The following is a 19,949-nucleotide window of genomic DNA, read 5'->3' as shown; positions in this document are numbered from 1 at the left end:
CCCTTGGCGCGGGGGTGGGTGCGGACTGGGCAACGGCGAGGGTATATTTTCGGGTGCCCTCCTCCTAGTCCTGCCGTTGGGAGCGGGGGCGGCGTTGATACGGCGGAGCTCTGAGCCTAACGGTACGGGGGATGCGGCCAGGCGTGGTCCGGGCTGCGGCGCGATGCAGCTGAGCCCGAGGCAGCGGCCCGGCGCCCCCCCTCCCCGCCCATCCCCGCGTCCGATCCCCCCCCTCCGCGCCCGCCCCCAGCCCTCCCGCGGCCTCCGCTCTCCCAGGGCTGGGCGTGAGCCACTTGCGGACGCGGAGTGGCCGCTGCGCCCGCCCTTCAGCTCTTGCCACCCTCTCTTCAACAGGTTTGTACCAACGCGGGGACCCTCCAGGCCTGCCGTTGGGGGTGGTGGGCTGGAAGCTCCTCTCGTATCACCCCTCACACCGCGCCCGCGGCCCTCTTTTGAGGGGGGAGCCTTGCCTTTGTTTTTATGATAGGAAAAATGCCAAGTGCCTGCCATCCAGATGGAGAAGGGGAGTGTTGTGGGGATCAGTACGCAAACCGGGTCCATTATTCCAGTCAAAAGCCAGACCCAGATAGTGAGAGGGCGAGCGTGAGGGTGCTTCGGCAGAAGAGAAAAATGGATTCGGTGGGTTTATTTGGGCGGTGATATGGGTTTTTTTTGGCGAGATGGATGGCTTACGGTGCCCTCGCCGTGATGCAGCACAATGCAGCAGTATCGCTGCCTCCCCTGGTTCTCGCTCGCGGGGCTTGGCACGGCCACTCGGCGCCTGCGGCCCCCGCCCGGCCCCACCCAGACCCCGGGCTGCCCTTGGTCGAGGCTCGGGAGCTGGCTTCTACCGCGTCATGCTGTTTCAGCTGTATGTGGCTTCAGGAGGACCAGGTCACCTAGCTGTGAGGGGGGACTTTTTTCTTTGGGGTGACCCCCACCCACACTGCCTGTTGGGCAGTGCTCTGATGAAGAGGCGCCCTGCAGCGCTAATGCGGGCAGAGGGAGCCTGCCTGCAGCTGCGGACGGGAATCTGATCTCCAACCGAGGGACCTGAGCCGTAGGGAGGGGCTGGAGGGAGGACGCGGACCAGTGGTGTGCGGCGGCAGTGGTGCAATCAGTGTTGGGAGTCACAGCGTCTTTCTGAGGATCACCCATAATTTGTGATCACAACCCAACTATCCATCGATTTCTTAATATGTGAAAAGTTGATGTTTGTTGGAGCTTCTCCGTTATGACATTACAGTACCTCTGTCTTTGGTCAATACTAAGAATGAGTTTTTCCTTCAGTAGACTTTTTTTTTTTTAAACTGTTTTAGTTTTTGAGACATTTATAAAAATATTAACGTTCAATAGGTTGTTTTAAAGAAAACATTTTTTTGATGGGTAGTTAATGATTAACCAGTATGTGCTTTGCTTTCATCGTTTGCTTTTTCTGTAAGTCAACTACAATTACATATTTGGATGTTTTTATTAGGGATTATTAGGTAAATGATTGTCATGATTGATGGTGAATTGGTTCAGACTTTTATAGATTTAGATAGCCAAATTAGTCATGACTATTGGGATTATGATGGTAGCTGACTTCATTTATGTTTGTTTATATGTATTTTTTGTATTCATATTTTTTGCATATGTGGCTTAGGAGGGGTTTGAGAAGGGCAGACCACCAAGGGCTCTCAGGCTGGTAGCTATCTGGTCAGGAGATGGTTGCCAATCTGTTTAGTCTGGGCTATACACAGAGGATGTCCCTTCTAAATGCTACTTCTGCAATTCATTTATTCACTATGGGACAGCAAATGGGATAAATTTCAAATGTCACCTGAGGTTCTTCTAAACTGTGTAGCTTGAAAAGGGAATTTCAGTGTGCTAACCGGAAGGGAAGATCAATGTTTCAAAGCAAGGGCATGTCTACTTTTAGTTTTTTCATCTGTAATGAATCCAAGTTGGTGGCATTTGAATTCACCATGGTGGCTCTGCAAAGTGGAATGAATGCAAACTATGTGGTTTATGTACATTATTTTGAGTTTCTCTTAAAAGATGGCCATCAAGATATAGAACTTTTTGGATTTGAGCTTCATCATTGTGGTTGTATAAAGATGTTTGGGAGTATTGTTCCTGTGGATTACCCAGACCTATTGGATTTACTATGTTGTAAGAAAATATCATATGTTGATGTCACAGGAGGTTTAGCTGTACTAACTTAACCACCAGGTGCAGAATTCTGTTATGTTCAGTTCTTTGTAACTTTGTCATATCTGGACTCACCAAAACCTTCATCAGAGAGAATGAAAAGTATTCAGGTAGGGAAGACACTGCTGTCACTGGTCGTCTCTTGTGCAGGCTTTCCGAAAAGAGAATCTATTGGGCGAGAATAGTAACAACTCTTTGAGATGTCCTAGAAGCCAGTGAGAAGACTTTACTCTCTGCTTGTGACACATCATTAGCAGAAACTTGGTATTGCTCGAGTTTTGTTGAAAGAGTTTGTTGGAGTGGTTATTTTGTCTCGCTGTATGAAAGTATAACTATGCATGTGGAAGTATTGTTTTGAGATAGAAGAATTTTACTAAACAAACATAGATATGGTAAGTAGAAATTATTCAGTGGTTTTTGTTGAAATAAACTTTTCATTTTAAGAGCATATTCTTAGAATTTAAAAGCCCAATGTATATATATTCTTTACATGTGGTAATGTGATGCTCCTTTAATTATGTTGGACACTGACTAACATCTGCATTATAATTGGCCTTTAATTAATGTTCTGTGGATCTCCTTAAGGTAGTGCTGGTTTCTTTCTGCTAGACTATTGGGAATGTAAACCATTCTTCCATAAGGACATGGCTAATACTTCCTCTGGAAAAGTTACTTCTGTAGCTCTGTGGAGGTGAGTGAAACATGTCATGGATTTCTCTTATAAGTTTTCAGTCTTTGCTGTTTCTCAAAGTATCTCTGCTTTGCAAAAGACCTAGTAGAGTACTCTTGATACTTCTGACAACAGTTGTCTTGTATCCGAGTTCATATAGTGTAGGAATAACATCATCAATCTCTTTACTTTGGTGAGTACAATTAAACTAGCCCAATTTGATACATTCATACTTTTACTCTTAAACATCACTGGGGAAGGCATTTTCATAATGTCCCTTGCTATCATAATAAGGTTTGCGAACCAAAAACATCAGGATCTCCTGGGAGTTTGTAATAAATCAGATTCTTAGAGGCCCCAACCCAGACCTATCTAATCATAATTTACATTTTAACAAGACCCTAAGTGATTTGTATGCACATTAAATTGAGAAACTGCTCTACTTCTTCATGTAAGGGACTTCTATATCAAAAAGTTCCTTCTTGTATCTTACTTTTATCTTTTCTTTTGCTCAAGTACCAACACATTTTTCTCTATGTGTCACTAAGTGGTGATGAAGAAGGTGATTCATCACTGTAAGTTATTTAATAAAGAAGAACTTTGATAACTTCTTTAATATATCGGTGGAATAGTTTATTAATTATCATTTTTAGATTAATCAGTTTTGGGGGTCCTTTCTAAAGCTGATAAATAACCAATTCCCTCCCATCCCCCAAGAAGGCATTGGTTTGAGACAGTAGAGCTGGAACACAGGAAGCACAGGGTCCCCCTGTTCCCTCTGTTCCTCTCTGGCATCTTGTTCTCTGTCATCAGCTATTCCTCCTAGTATATTCAAGATCCTGCCCTTCTGGTCCCTTCTTTTTCAAGTTTTTTATTATTATTATTAAGTAATCTATACATACAAAATTATGTTCATAAAAGATACATTACAGAGTTACAAATCATTGGACACTCAGGCAGCCACTAACTAGTTCAAGAAGAAGAACCTGTCATATGTTCTGAGTCCCCTAAATGCCCTGTCATCTCAACTGAAGCAACCACTGTCCCACATTTTGTGTTTTTAGTTTCCTTGCTCTTCTTTATAGGTTATCCTTTTTAAAATTCTTAATTTTGTGTATTTTTGAACTTTATATAAGTGAAATTATGCTTTATTTTTTTGTGATTTACACTTTTAGATTAACATTATATTCCTGAGACACATTATTTTGTTGTAGTTTTTTTCACTGCTATATCGTATTCCACTAGGACTTGTTTATTCCTTTTACTGTAGATGGCCATTTTTTTGGCTGTTGTAAAAGGGTAACTATGAATGGTTCTTCTATATGTCTCTTAGACATATGTAGAGGTAGACACGCACACACGCAAATTGTCTGTTTTTCTCTATCTGGATTGAAATCTGCTGGATCATATGTGCATCATCAGCCTTACTAGATAATGCCAAAGTTTCCAAAGTGATTACACCAATATATTCCTACTAGTAGGGTATAATGTTATTGTTGTTCTACAACCTTGCCATTATGTGACTTACCAAACAAAAATGTCCATTTATGAAGTTATCTTATTATGCTTTTTATTTGAAATTCCCTGATTATTGAGGTTAAGTACCTATATGTTATTGGACATTTGGGTTCCTATTTTGTAAAGTCCCTGTTCAGTCTTTTGCCTGTTTGTCTTTTAGATTTTTTTTACCTTATTGATTTGTAGTTCTTTATGTAGATTGTTTACTAATCCTTTGTGTATTATGTCTGCAAAAATTACCTCCCAGTTTGTAGGGGTTTTTTTCCTTTCAAAGAAACACTTTGTGGTTTATTTTGATAAATAGTCATTCATAATTTCAGTCAAAATGAGTTTTTAGCCCTTAAGTTCTGTGAGGATGATTTTGTTATTGCAGAAAAATTTTCCTTAGTTTGGAAAGAGTATGGATTTTGGAATCAAAAAATTCTAAGCTCAAGCCTAATGCTGTTGTATATTAGTCACATGGCCATAGCTAGATTCTAGCTTTGACCTAGTTCATTACTTTCAGAATCACAATTTTCTTATTAGTGATACCGAAATAATACTTCTCATATAGTTTTGAGACACTAATGTACAGTGCTAGACATATAGTAGGTGTTCAGCTGATAACCTTTTCATTACTTCCTTTTCAGACTACCTAAGTTATATGATGAGCCACTGACACCTTTTGCAATACTTTGCAAAAACTATCTTAATATTTTTGTATCCAAAGAGCTGTTAAACAGCTTATTTTATTTTTTAAAAGGTTGTATTATCAATGGAATATTGATTAACATAGCCTGTATAAGACTACTTATTGGAAACGCATTGGCAGTTCAGGTTCCTGCTCCTGAAAGTAGTATAATTATAGCCTGGCCTATGGTGGCGCAGTGGGATAAAGTGTAGACCTGGAACACTGAGGTCTCCGGTTCAAAACCCTGGGCTTGCCTGGTCAAGGCACATATGGAAGTGGATGCTCCCTGCCCCCCACCCCCCGTGTGTCTGTGTGTGTTTCTCTCTCCCCCCCTCCCTTCCTCTCCCCTTACTAAAATGAATAAATAAAGAATAAGTAAATAAGAAAGTAGCATAATTACACTTCTGTTTACCAAGAAGCCTATACTAATATTCTCCCCTGCTGCTACTCTAAGATTACTTTGATTATATATATATACTGTATATATTTAGTTAACTGTTGGATACCTTCTCTTGCTAGGGCTTGAAGTTGGGCTAGAGCGATGATGGTATGGCTAGCTTAAAGTTGAATAAGGATTACTTCCTGAACCCAAGGATTTATTAATCTACAATATAGATTGTACTCTATATATGTACACAGAAGATAAAAGACCTTTTAACTGACCAGATGTGTGACTTAGGCAAGCCATTAACCCTTCTGGTCTCAGATCTGAATTTACAAAATGAAAATCTTAGATGAAATTGTAGTAGAGGTTAAAACATGGCAGATGGGCACCACTCCCTCTGTCCCTGGCAGACTTAGAAAATAATCATGGCACTCTTTTTGCAGAGCTGACACAGAGCTTCAGTAACCTGCTTTTTTATTTATTTATTTATTTTTATTTATTTTTTACAGAGACAGAGAGTGAGTCAGAGAGAGGGATAGACAGGGACAGACAGACAGGAACGGAGAGAGATGAGAAGCATCAATCATTAGTTTTTCGTTGTGACATCTTAGTTGTTCATTGATTGCTTTCTCATATGTGCCTTGACCGCGGGCCTTCAGCAGACCGAGTAACCCCTTGCTGGAGCCAGCGACCCTGGGTTCAAGCTGGTGGGCTTTTGCTCAAACCAGATGAGCCTGTGCTCAAGCTGTCGACCTCGGGGTCTCGAACCTGGGTCCTCCACATCCCAGTCCGACGCTCTATCCACTGCGCCACTGCCTGGTCAGGCTCAGTAGTAACCTGCTTTTAACACAGTGTTGTAGGTAGTAACTACTACCAACTGAACAGATTTGGCATTTAGACTTTAAGATCCTGTAACTTCTAAATTTCTGTGATGATAAGGTATTTGTGTACAACAACACTTCAGCCATATTCAAAATACAGTGGAACAGGAAGAAACTAGAAGCAAGGAGACCGAAAACAGGTGATGGTGGCAGTCCATTCGTTAAGGGGACAAGTTATGGTGCTGGCCATGGGAATGAGGAGAGGAGTAATGGAAGAAAGGTTATGAAGGCCTGATCCTGGGCTAGCTGTTCGTAGGGTGAGTGGATGAGACCTGGTGGATCTAAGTGGGGATGAGGAAATAATGTAATAAAGGTTTCAAATTTGGATGATGACAAAGCGCATGGTTGGTGATGGTGAGAGAAATAGATGAGTTAAGGGGAACGGTGGATATTTGGTTGGAAAGAGAATCAAGTTTGTGTTAAACGTGTTGTCTCACGTTGCAGAAGAACCCTTAGTGGAATTAGAGGAGAGAGGTCTGGGCTAGAGTGGCTGATGGAAGGCCACAGGGGTCCTGAGCTTTAGCCCTGGAGTTGCGCAACCTGGTCACTGCAGGAACTGACCAAGTGACCTTGGGCAAACTGCCTTGACTTCCCTGCGTGCCTCAGTATCTTCACCTGTACAATGGTGATAATGGCAGTACCTGTCAGAAAAGGATTTTATTGGAGTTTAAGTGAGATAATCCAGTACCCATCACAGTACATTTTAATTACCATTAAGTGTGGAATTTTTGCTTTGTTTGTCTCAATTTTATGCTTTCTTTCAAATAAGTAATTTTATTTTTTCAGAAAGATACATTCTACTAAATAATACCAGCTCATCAGATAAATAATGCTAAACTCAGTCTATATTGTCAAGACATAGTAATACAAAAGGAAAACCTGAATAATATTTATTTTTAACAAACAATGAAACCCTAGTACGTGGGGAAAGGCTAGGAACAGTTAGTTTATAAAAGAAGAAATCAGGAGAACCAATAAGTATATTAAATTGTTCAAAGTCAGGTTGCCGGTTCTATCCCTGGTCAGGTCACATACAGGAACAAAAATCTATGTTCCTATCTTTCTCTCTCTCTCCTTTTTTCCACTCTCTCCCTCTCTCCCTCCCTTCCTCTCTCCCCCTTCCTTTCTTATTAAAAATCAATAAATAAAAATTTCTAAAAATTGTTCAAAGTCACCAGTAGTGTGGAACACAAAATAAAACAGGATAATTTTTCCACCTAAATTGGTAGGTAGGTAATACTGTCTGGGATGCTCTGAGACGGGAGCTCTGCAGCACCTGTTGGGAGGATATTTGGATCAATAAAAAACTTAGAAAACAGATTATATGTATAACAAACCTTAAATGTTCCAATCTTTTGGACTGAAATCTTACTTAGCTCTATAACCTAAGGGAAGAATTAAAAATAAGGACAGGATTTTATTTTGGGGGGGGTGTTGGGCAGATAAAATGTATTATGCTCACTTTGTTAAAGATGGTACTGCCCACGTGAGGCCGTCGCCCAGGTGATATTAATGTGTGTTGAGAATCCTTGTAGCCTGGGGCTTGGTTTTGGGATTAAGCCTTTCCCACCCATTTTGATGTGGGGTGGTACAATCCAATCATGCCTCGGAGAAGTGACTTTGTATTAGAGACTTCCCTATTTTGTATATTGGATTAAGGGTTTGGATTTCTACACTATAAAATGGGGACGGAACGGGATCTTGCGCTCATGGTTCCTGGGAGATTAGCATGAGAGAGCAGAGAAAGTAGAGCCAGCAGCAGAAGGAGGCCACGTGGAGTAGGCCAGGAGAAGCAGCCAAGATGGTGGAGTGCTGAATGAGATGCCAGTTTGTGTAGAGTTTGTGGGATAAGGAAGGAGATGGGGAACTGAGGAGAATAAGGCTGGTGAGCTAGAAACCTTTGATTCTAGGAAACTTGGATAAGTCAGTGGCTTTGTGAGCACTGAATGTGACTGGGTTTTGGAGCCCAGTGTGTATTTTTTACTTGCCCGCCGGGTGCAAGCTATGATTAAAGACTATGGCCCACCAGTTTGTGGCTCCGTTATTTCTTTACCGACTGTCCGAATCCAATGCGAACCTGCATGTGAATGGCCCCGATGGCGGCTTCTGGCTTTACAGGGGGTTAAATATTTTTTTTTCTTGGAATTAAATTTAATGGGGTGACTGATCAATAAAGGTATATAGGTTTCTGGTGAATATCTCTATAGCATTTGAACTGTTGATTGCATTGTGTGCCCAGCACCCAAAGTCAGAACAGTTTCCATCACCATATAGGACAGGATTTTAAACAAGGGTTTCCTTAGCAATAATACAGTGTGTCCATAAAGTCATGGTGCACTTTTGACCGGTCACAGGAAAGCAACAAAAGAATAGAAATGTGAAATCTGCACCAAATAAAAGGAAAACCCTCCCAGTTTCTGTAGGATGATGTGGCAGCATGTGCGCATGCGCAGATGATGACGTAACACCGTGTATACAGTGGAGCAGCCCACAGCCATGCCAGTCGAGATGTGGACGGTACAGAGGAAAGTTCAGTGTGTTCTGTGGCTCGCTAAGTTCGAATCTGTGACCAAAGTGCAACGTGAATATCGGCGCGTTTATAACAAAGCGCCACCACATAGGAATAACATTACTCGGTGGGATAAGCAGTTGAAGGAAACCAGCAGTTTGGTGGAGAAACCCCGTTCTGGTAGGCCATCAGTCAGTGACGAGTCTGTAGAGGCTATAGGATAGCAACCTAAGGAGCCCTAAAAAATCTGTGCGTGAGCCCACATCGAACTGCACTGAATAGGTATGAAACTGGGAGAGTTTTCCTTTTATTTGGTGCAGATTTCACATTTCTATTGTCTTTTGCTTTCCTGTGACCAGTCAAAAGTGCACCATGACTTGACAGACACACTGTAGTAGTGGGGGAGTCAATGGGGCGTAATTAAATAAGTTACAGCACAGGCACAGGATGGAATTCAATGTGGTGCTTAAAATAACAGTGTGGAAGAATAATACTGAAATGGGAAATGCTAACAATATAATATTTGGTGGAAATAATTTGTATACAAAGCTGTATAATATTGTATAAGTTCAGTTTTGTTAAATAAAAGACTGGAAGGAAATACATTAAAATGTTAATAGTTTACTTTGGGTGGTGGGTTGATGGGTGATTTCCTTTCCTGTATGAAAGGAAAACCCTATGACTAAATGTTTCTCATTTTAAGTTTTGAACTATTTCACACATAGAGAAAAGTACAGGAAATAATATCATAGACTTCCATGAGGATCATTCTTTTTATCATCAAAAAGCAGTCAACACTTTATTTTAATGTTTAAAAAAGGAAAGAAAAAAGCAAGTTGGCAAATTGTAGATCATTGTTAAGGAATAGTTTAAAATTTCAAAGGACTGTCGTATCTGTCCTCTGTAGTTTTCTAAAAGCAGTGGGGAAATGAGCAAGTCAGCATGTCAGGGCTGTGAGTCTGGGAGAGAAGTAGAGCATTCAGATGTAATGGAATGCTAACTTGACTCTCAGCACTCACGTGGGCCAAATTGAAAAGTGGGGAAGACCAGGACTTTATTTCCAAACCACACATTTGTGTGGAGAGAGGAGTGGAATTCAGTGACATGCTTGTTCTCACTTGTAGGAGCCCACACTGCTGCTGGCGCTGATTTTGTAACCATAGACCACCAGGTTTCATTAGAATTAGTCAGAAATGTAGTTAAACCTCCAAGTGAGGCCCTGGCTGGTTAGCTCAGTTGATTAAGAGGTTTTCCGGAAAGAACAAGGTTGTGGGTTCAATTCCTGGTCAGGGCACACACTGGAAGGCAACCAGTGAATGTAGGACTGAGTGAAAAACAACAAATGAATGTTTCTGATCCCTCCCCTCCCCTCCCTTCCGCTCCCTTCTCTTCCTCTCTCTGTCTCTATCAAAAAAAAAAAAAAAAAAATTAATCCCTGGCTGGATAGCTTGGTTGGTGGGAGCGTGGTGCTGGAGCGTGGAGGTTGCCAGTTCGATTCCCTGGTCAGGGCACATACAGGAGCTGCTTGATCTTGTCCTTCCCTGCCTCTCTCAAAAAAACCCAAAATTCCAAGTGAAAACTTTTAAAATAAAAATGACTCCAGATTTAGATTACTTCCAATTAATAGTTTCTCAACATTTGAGAATATTGTAGGCTAAGAGTGGCTGGAACGAATTTTAATGATATATTTTTTATATGAAAGGAAATTCTTATTTAATGTTATATATATTTACAGTATATATATATATATGCGCCTGACCTGTGGTGGCGCAGTGGGTAAAGCGTCGACCTGGAAATGCTGAGGTCGCCGGTTCGAAACCCTGGGCTTGCCTGGTCAAGGCACATATGGGAGTTGATGTTTCCAGCTCCTCCTCCCTTCTCTCTCTCTGTCTCTCCTCTCTCTCTCTCTCTCTCCCCCTCTCCTCTTTAAAATGAATAAATAAAAATTAAAAAATATATATATGATGCACAGTTATCTGTCTTATCTATCTCTGTCACATAGATGAGAGAATTGTGTGTATGATTAATTTCCAGCTTGAAGGGAGGCAAAGGGCTATTTTAAGGCTTTACAACTGGGGAATACTGAGGTAATATTTTGAAGATGAATCCCAGGAATGAATCATATCCTTAGCTGGTGGGGGGAATATTTTGGAGAAAAGAGTACTTTCTGTTTTTATGGTCCAAGTCCCCAACTGTCCTGGCACTTGATAAAACGTGATGTATAAAAAGGAACTAATTTACTTCCATGCATTTTGTGTGTTTTCTGCCATGAACTCAAAACAGGTGATTGAAGAGGGTTTCAGGATTAAGTGTGCTTTGTGATATGAAAGTAAAATGTTACAGTTTTAAGATTGCTTTAAAATTGGTCCTTGTTTACAGGTGTCATAAATCCATTCTTAGTAAACTCTAGAGCAGGGGTAGTCAACCTTTTTATACCTACCGCCCACTTTTGTATCTCTGTTAGTAGTAAAATTTTCTAACCGCCCACCCGTTCTACAGTAATGGTGATTTATAAAGTAGGGAAGTAACTTTACTTTATAAAATTTATAAAGCAGAGTTACAGCAAGTTAAAGCATATAATAATAATTATTAACAAGTAATTTATGTCAGATTTTCGCTAAGTTTGGCAGAATAAATCTTTATAAACAACCTACTATAGTTACATCTATCTTTTTATTTATACTTTGGTTGCTCCACTACTGCCCACCATGAAAGCTGGAACGCCCACTAGTGGGCGGTAGGGACCAGGTTGACTACCACTGCCCTACACTGTGAAAGTAAACACTTGGCATGATTCCTAGAACAGTTTGACATCTCTGCTCTAGAATCTAGGGTTTCCTGTCCCTTCTGATCTTGAACGTAAACCTGAAACCATTAATTGGTTAGTAAAATCTGTATCAGAACGTAACTATAGACATTTACTCAACAGATGAACTAGGGTGAAATTAGGAATGATATGTAAGTGTAATAGAATTTATTCTTTTCAGTGTTATGTTCAGTGTTTCAATTTGTGCAACTATAGATGTCTTTGCTTAGAAAGTTTATTAGCTTGACAGAGGTTATCTCAGAGTGTTGGGATTGTGGAAAAGTTCTAGTTTTATTTCTCCATATTTCCCAAACTTTTGGAGTTGCATAACAGTAAATTTTTGTTTTTTTATCAAAAATATCCTAACAAGGCCCTGGCTGGATAGTTCAGTTGGTTAGCTGGCCGAACGTTCAGTTGGTTAGAGCATCATCCGGAAGTGCAAAGTTGCCAGTTCAGTCCCTGGTCAGGGCAGATACAGAAACAGATCAATGTTCCTGTCTCTCACTTTCTCCCTTCCTCTCACTCTAAAATCAATAAAATAAATATTTTTTAAAAAAATCCCAGCACCCTAACAGATCTTATTTTAGCTGGCTTAGAACAAGGTACCGGTAAAATGATTGATCTGCTAAATGTACCTTCTGCGGTTCAAATTTCTTCTACCATAACTTCCTGAAAAGCAGAATCAACACTGAAGGTGTAAAGAACCTTGATATTTAAAAGAGAATTTTCCCTTTCTCATTTAACTGTGCAGTTTGTTAGAGCCTGGCCATTTCATTCCTTCCACGGAGTGTGGGAAATCGCGTAGGAACAGGCCCCCGGGAGCCTCTCAGAAGCCTCTTCCGGGAGATCGGCCCCCATGGTGCTGCCTCAGGCTCTGGGAGGTCCTGTTCCCTTCCCTCGTGGGCGGCTGTTCTAGGGATACTTTTTGTCCTAGAGTATTGCCCTCAAGGCCAAAGCTAACTGGTCAAGGGCTGCATGTTGTTCTGGAATGTTCTTCCCCAGCTGTGCAGTGTCTTTAGGGTAGGAAAATTCATGTTCTTATCATGGGTTGGGGCTTTTGGAAAGGGGCATTTAATCTTATTTAAGGGAAAGGAATACCAAATTCTTCCCTAAAACAATGTGATGTTTAAATATGGTTCGTTGTATATTTTTAACCTGTAGCATTGGAGTGCTAATGAGAACAATAGTCTTAAAAATAAAAATAAAAATTTTTTTTTTTACCTTTTTAGAATCCCTGAATTTTTAATAATCTGCTAATATAAACAGAGAAGATAACTTTTACTCTGAATGGTTTCTGAAGAATATGTACATTCATAAAGGTACAGTTAGCATAAATCAAAACAGAACATCTAAAATTGTTTGAATATTTTCCTTTTTATTACCAAAATAACAAATATGTATTATAGATCATATGGAAAATAAAAGTAAACACAAAGAAGAAAATTTAAATCTCTTGGTGGATTCAGTGTCCCTATAAATGTGCAGTTAACATTTTGGTATTTATTCTTTAAACCTTCTTACCTCTGCACATATTTATTCATCTCACAAATAAGGGTCAGTTCTTAAATCTTTGGCTGAAGATGTAAAGTTCTGACTGACAGTCCAAACAATCACTTGATGTTTATCATTCTTCCAGTTCATGCATGTACTAGCATGGCAAAATCTTATTACTAGTCATATTTAAAATAAAATCTTATTTCTAGTCATATATAAAGCTATGGAATAAGTATTATTTATTGCCCTAGCTGTTTTTAAGTGGTGGAGATATTAAAGAAAAATGGTGAAGAATCCAAAATTTGCCTATAGATACTTGTCTTTTTTTGAAGGAAAAAGCTGTTTACAGTGGAAAAATAACAAAAATTAAGTTCTCATTAGATAATGTGTACTTTCTGTTTTGTTTTGAGAGGAATTCCCATCAGAGCTGCCTTAATTCCCTTGAGAGACATCTCTGTATGCTCTGTTGGACTACATCTGATTTTGCTTTTGTCTTCAGATTTCAGAGTCTTTGAAAGAGCTGCCCCATAACATGTCGCAAATGGAATAGATGTGGTTGTTATAACCTTGGTTTTAAGTGTAATAAATTTTACTGGGCTGGATTTAGTTAAAACTGTTGAAAGCGTACACCAGAGCTCAATTTTGTATTAGCTGAAGTCTTTAAAATTCTATCTTTGGAGCTAGGGTCTGTTTCAAGGAGAAAAAGCAGTATACGTATTTGATTATGCATTCCAGTTCTTTAAGCCCTGGGACATTGGGACGATTGGAAGTGACTCTCTGGTGTTTTTTTGTTGTTATTGTTGCCTTAATTCTAGTATTTGGCCTCTTCCTGAGGAAGATGCTCACGTGGTTTCTTTATGTGCTGAAGGAAAGAGGGAGCAGGAAGAGGGGAGAAATACCCTTTCATTGGAAGAGAAAGAAAGCCTTTTCTGCAATTTTTATGAGGTACTTTGTGGTTATTATAAGTCTTGTTTGGGGTGGTGGGCCCTGAACAAAAGTGGCAAGTGACCTTCACAGGTTTAAACCTTGAGGACTAGTGGCACCTCCTTTCACAGGTTGGGGGAGAATCTGAGCTGGGCTGGGTGATGGATCGACCAGGTTCAGGTGACAGAGCTCAGCTACACTAGTAGGCTTCTTCTCTCCAAATAAGAGGTTCTTCAGAAACTCCCAACCGTTGGGAATCATTCCCTTTGAGACGGCTAAAACCTATCAAAAAAAAGGCTTGATAGTTAAGGTGCCTGGGCTGTCTGAAGCCTGGAGAAGGGATCTATCACCACTTGACCTCCAGGCAGCTGCAAGTGCTGGGTCTACCACTTGTGGAAGCATCCAGCTGAGACAGTGCTCCGTACCTCAGCTTAGGGGAGAGCAGGGGACTGGAATGTGGCTTTCTCCAAACCTCTGACTGGATGAGCATACCTGTCACTATTTTAGGAGGTGAGTGGTGGTCAGAGGTATCAGTCAAATGACTTCTTTGAGAGGGGCCTGGTCCTTCTCACAGCAAGCTTGACAACTCTGTGCTGCCAGCTGTCCTTAAATACCCAACTTATCTCCTGGGGCGGAGTTGAGGGCGCACCACAGTCCTGGAGCAGACATTTGTGTGCCATTTGAGCAGGAAAGAAACCAGTGCACACCTTGTCTTTTACTCTTTGTTTAAAGGTAGGCTTTCTGTCTGTCTTTTGGCTTGTTTTTAAATCACACTGCTAAAGGAATTCCTGAGTTTCTCTGACAAAAAAGGATGATTTGTCATTTTGAAAGGCTTATTTTGCTTTTGAAGTATGTGTTCCTGACATTAACACCAGCTTTCATCCTAGTTCTAAAAAATCTTGTTTGATTTATAAAGGGTGAAAGTTTAATTAGAGAGTGGGCTAATTCATTGTCCTGTTCCCCAGGAAGACTATTCTTAGGTCCTGTCAGTTGAATTTTTTTTAATGTATATTTCCAGCTCTGCAGAATTACTTTGTTAGTGTATGTTTGCATGAATATTTTATTCTTAATGGTAGTATGTATTTCCATCAGGCTACACCCTTTTTACAGAAAACTTATTCACATGAACTAAATTATATCTTTAGTGGGTCATACTCGAGAACTGCTTCTCAGTCTTCTCAACGTTTACAGTAAGTCGATATTTAATGTAAAGAGTATTCGGCTAGCTGGCCTATTATTGGAATGTTGTGCAGCTGTGCAGAGCATGAGGATCAAATGTACTAATTAAGTATTTTTTTTTTTTAGCAAGAATGGAATGTAGCAGCATGTGGTTAACCATTCCAGTTTGTTTCTGAAGAGGATTTTTTTTTTTTTGCCAAATATTAACGATAAGAACATTGGCTTAGAGGAGGATATATTGCTATGTTAAATTCTTCTTTTCATGGAGATAATGGGATTCATTAAATACTAAGATTATTCTTTAAAATGTGCTCTGATTAATAATAATCTGCTTCAAAGTGTAGGCAGTGGGGGCATGGCACCTCTAGTCCTTTCTAAAGATTTGATCTTGCTGTTTCCTCTCCTTACCCATTGTCCCTCTTCAGTTGGTGAGTACTCAGCTTTCCTTTGGGCATTGGGCACAGTGTTTCCCCCACTTTGAGCAGTATTCTGATACTTGTTCGAGAGACCAGTTTGGATCATTAGGACTAAGCTGCAACATCCACACTGATGTTGGTTTGATTTTTTTTTTTTTTTTTTTTTTTTCAGCCAGGCATTGTGCAAAGTGACCCGGTGGGAATAAATGGCAGGCTGGTTGTGTAATGTGGCAACATCTTACTTAGTGTGTCTTTAGAGATAAGTGGGATGTGATTCCAGCAAGGCTGTGCCTAAGAAGTTGGAATGTGTTGGAGAACTGCCAAGAGATTGGGAGCAAGCTGTGTGACAAGCACCAATGCAGCCCTGGCCTGCCTTAAATAGCTATAGTTCAACAAAATGTCTTGAAACCTGTCATTTCACTTACGCAAAATCGCCCCTCTAAATGTATTACCAAGAAAGAGAGATAGTTGTGTTTTCCTCATCAGTTTAGCAAGGTTTATTTTAATTTGCTTATCTTTTTGTATCAGTGGTTTTAAAAACCTTGTGACTGTTTGTAGGAAAATACTTTTGGGCAGTGTATCTTGCATGGTTTTTACCTGGATTATCCCAAACTTTACATTGAGGTTCCCTGTTCCACCTACTTCACCGACAAAATAGGCAGTTTTGTGGCTGGAATAGAAGTTGGGGCCCTGAAGGTTTAAAAAGAAGTGCTATATTTTGTGTCTGATAGTCTTTTGGATATGAATCATTGATGTTTGAAAACACTAAAACATTGTAGACACAGAGTAAAATGTATTAAGTTCATTGGCAGTTTGTCCACAGTATTTGATTCTTACTTGTAATTTAGTTTCTAACAGTGTTCTCTCAATTTAAAAAAAAAATAAAAGTCTTGTTTTTTTTCAAAGTTAGGATGCTAAAGATGTAGTGGGAGGGGATGCAGTCTCCAGGCGGGTTTGAGCCTGATGGTGACATGTGGGGTTGGGGTGTGCGAGGTAGGTATGGGGGGGCTGCCCACAGGGGTAATCCAAACAGGTTAGTTGTTAACCAAAGTATTAGTTTGGTGCTGGGAAGAGAACTAGTTTTAAAAATACAGTATTTGGATGAATGAATGGAAGTAAGAACAGAGAAGGTTTCGATGTTAAATATAATATGAAAATAGTGAGTGAAATTTATCTTGAAGGGGCTTAAATATTAACCAAGTTCCTATTATTTAGGAATTCTTAAAAGATGATTTTAACAGTTACCTTAATCATCCTATAGGTCCATTAGAAACTTGACTTAGACATTGCAGTGATTTTATAGCTTTTTAGAGTACCCTGCAAGGGGCTTTGTTTTCTTATGTTACAGTCTTCAGATTTATAAATTTGAATTTTGCTTTCTTGCTTTTGTTATCTTACATATATTTCAGAGGGTGTCCCCCTTGTATAGAAACACTATTTCTGGCTCTATGTGAATGCCTTTTTCAGAGATTTATAATTTATAAATATTAGGCCTTTGGTTAATAGAGTTGAAGTTATTTTTTTACACGTTTGTAATATGTATAAAACATTTTGTGTTTTAAAAATAAGAAAAAATATTTTGTGGAAAACGAGATATTTAGCTTCTTCAGATGTAGTCATCTTTATTATTAGAAGGCAAATGAATTCTCTATGGTATTGTTGATGTGCTGGAAAGTACCTTTGAGTATTGAGCTTATGATTTCTAAATTTAAATTTAAAAATCTTTTTTTGAGTTTTATAAGAAATTTATTTATGCATCTGTGTGATGCACTGAGTCTAATGCACTGAGTGGTGTCAGCCCTACATTTTTAAAATTATATTTTTGTCTGTCTTTTCTTGTAGATATTTCCTGTTTTTTAAACAAACTTGAATAGCAAGAATGGTAAATTGAATTCAGGAGATGTGAAGTATGGGCCAGAACCACCAGTTACCTTTTTGCTTAGAATAGTGTTTCTGAAATGCTTGTGTGATCTTGCTTTTGGATAGTTTTTGCCTCAGACTATTCATTAATTTAGAGTATGCATTCCTTTAGTCTTGCAAGAGCATTCAATCATTCACTGTAAGATAAGCAGACAAACAGTAAAATAGTTGAATATCCCTTTTCTGGATTATGGTCTGAATTAGAAAAAATTATGCATTTAAATTTTACACATGCATATTGGATGTTATCTCTCTTTGTATGTCTTGTATTAGCACAAGTTCATGAGGCTAGGAACATATAAGCAAGCTTAGCGTTTAAAATATTCCAGACATAAAACTTGATGGAATTTGCTTTTATGTATTGGGAGATGCACAGAAGAGACACAGGGTTTTAATTGGCTCTTTGTGCAGTGTGAAGGCAGATGACAGAAATCTGCTGCAGATGGCCACGAACTGGACAGGTGAGGACCACATGGAAGTTCATACCAGGGGTAGGTGGAATAACAAGTTGTTTTATAAAATGATAGCCATTTTAGATGTTTCTACAGCTGTTGTCAGCTAGCTGAAAATACATGGTAAGACCTTTGTTGTCTGAATAGTCTTTGATAAAATATAGAGTTTCAGATGCCTATGAAGATGTCTATTGTAATAGAAAAACAAAATAACCCAAAATGTTCATCATTGGTAAGTTAGAGGAAGGAATGTTACAGAGGCAGTACAATGCAGTCGTTGAGTGCTGACCCAGGGGCTGCCTGGGTCTGAATCCCAAATTTACCATTGACTCACTTTCTGACCTTGGGCGAGTCATTAACCCTTCTGTATTAGTTTCCTCATCTATAAGATGGGGGCAATTATAGTACAGCTAGTGCCCGACTTACGACCACGATCGGTTCTGACAGATATGTCATAACACGATTTGGTCGTAAGTTGAGTAGGCTATATGTACAGTACTGTGAAATGATGTTATAAAAATCTTTAAGTCATATTTTATCATAATTTTCTTTCATTATTGTTATATATCATAATTTTCTTTGTTCATTTTATGCCATTTGTATCATCTCTACACCATTTTGTTTCTTATTTTTACATTCGTCAGGTTTAAGTAAAACACTGCATTACCAGTACAACTGGTTTAATATTTGCGAAACATATAAAATTACAAAATACAGGTGCATACAAAAATACAGGTGTAAAAATACCATAGGAAACATTTTCCCAATTGCAAAACATATCAAAATATATAAACATGTACGAAACATTTTATTGGCCTCTGGTGCTTGGCTGCGGATCGTTGATGTCATCATCTGAGGCAGCAGTTGGGGTTACCGGAGTTGGTTTTTTCATAAACATGTGCGATCACATTCACTTTCTTTCCTCCTTCATACTTGTTCATTGATTGCTTTCTCATATGTGCCTTGTCCAGGGGGCTACAGCAGAGCGAGTGGCCCCTTGCTCAAACCAGTGACCTTTGGCTCAAACCAGCGACCATGGGGTCATGTCTATGATCCCATGCTCAAGCCAGCGCCCCTGCACTCAAGCTGGTGAACCCATGCTCAAGTCGGATGAGCCTGCACTCATTTTCGTGTTGAGATCAATGGCCTTTCTTTCCTTCTTGGCAGGCTGAGGCGTAGACAAAGACAATTTCCTCTTGGTAGACATCTTGGGAGGGGTTTGATGAAAAATATCCAAGACACAAAACACAAATTGCTGTACCGAGTCTGGGATAACAGTTGAAATGGTGCACGTGGAGATGGTAGTGCTGCTGGAAGCTGATCCGCTCTGTCGTACACCCAGCTGAGCAACGCTTGCGCTGCCAGACACAGAGCAGTCATGGCTAGTGATTGTGATGGTAAAGTCGAATGGTTGTAAGTTGCATAGGTTGTAAGTCGATCAATATTTGTACAGACTTTAGATGGTTTCTATGAAGATTAAGTAAGTTAATATAAGTAAAGTGATTAATGTCTGACAAAACCTTTAGTTACTACTATATGGTAAAAATATTATTGAAAACTTTCCAATAATAACATAGGAGGTTTTTAATTTAAAGGGGGAAAAGGAGAGTACAAGATTATATAAATGGTATGATTTCAACTATGTAGAAAAACAAAGAGAAAAGAAGGAAATATTTCAAATATTAATTTTAAGGGAAGAGTGGAAAGATTATTTGTGATTTTTGTTTTTGTCTCAATACTTTTCTTGTTCTTAGTGAAGGACTTCTTAGACCCTTTATAAGCTTAATAGGCATTCGAGGAGAGAGAGTAATGTGGTATTTCCCAAACTTACCTGATCTTAGAATTCTTTTTTTTCCCCATAGTCTCTCTTAGTCCTGGAGTTTCATAGAACATGCTTTGGGATGCCCTAGTCGAGTCTATTTTTATACAAAA

At 39.5% G+C, this 19,949-nt stretch overlaps 1 protein-coding gene across 2 annotated transcripts in view; it reads left to right on the top strand.

The window, feature by feature from the left end:
* SPTBN1 (spectrin beta, non-erythrocytic 1) overlaps positions 1-19,949 on the top strand; it is a 215,112-nt gene that overhangs the window by 584 nt on the left and 194,579 nt on the right. The gene's annotated exons all lie outside the window — the stretch shown is intronic.

The sequence above is a fragment of the Saccopteryx leptura genome, chromosome 3 (genome assembly GCF_036850995.1).
Source record: "Saccopteryx leptura isolate mSacLep1 chromosome 3, mSacLep1_pri_phased_curated, whole genome shotgun sequence".
In the NCBI taxonomy this organism is placed as follows: domain Eukaryota; kingdom Metazoa; phylum Chordata; class Mammalia; order Chiroptera; family Emballonuridae; genus Saccopteryx; species Saccopteryx leptura.
This window is presented reverse-complemented; position numbering and strand designations above follow the sequence as displayed.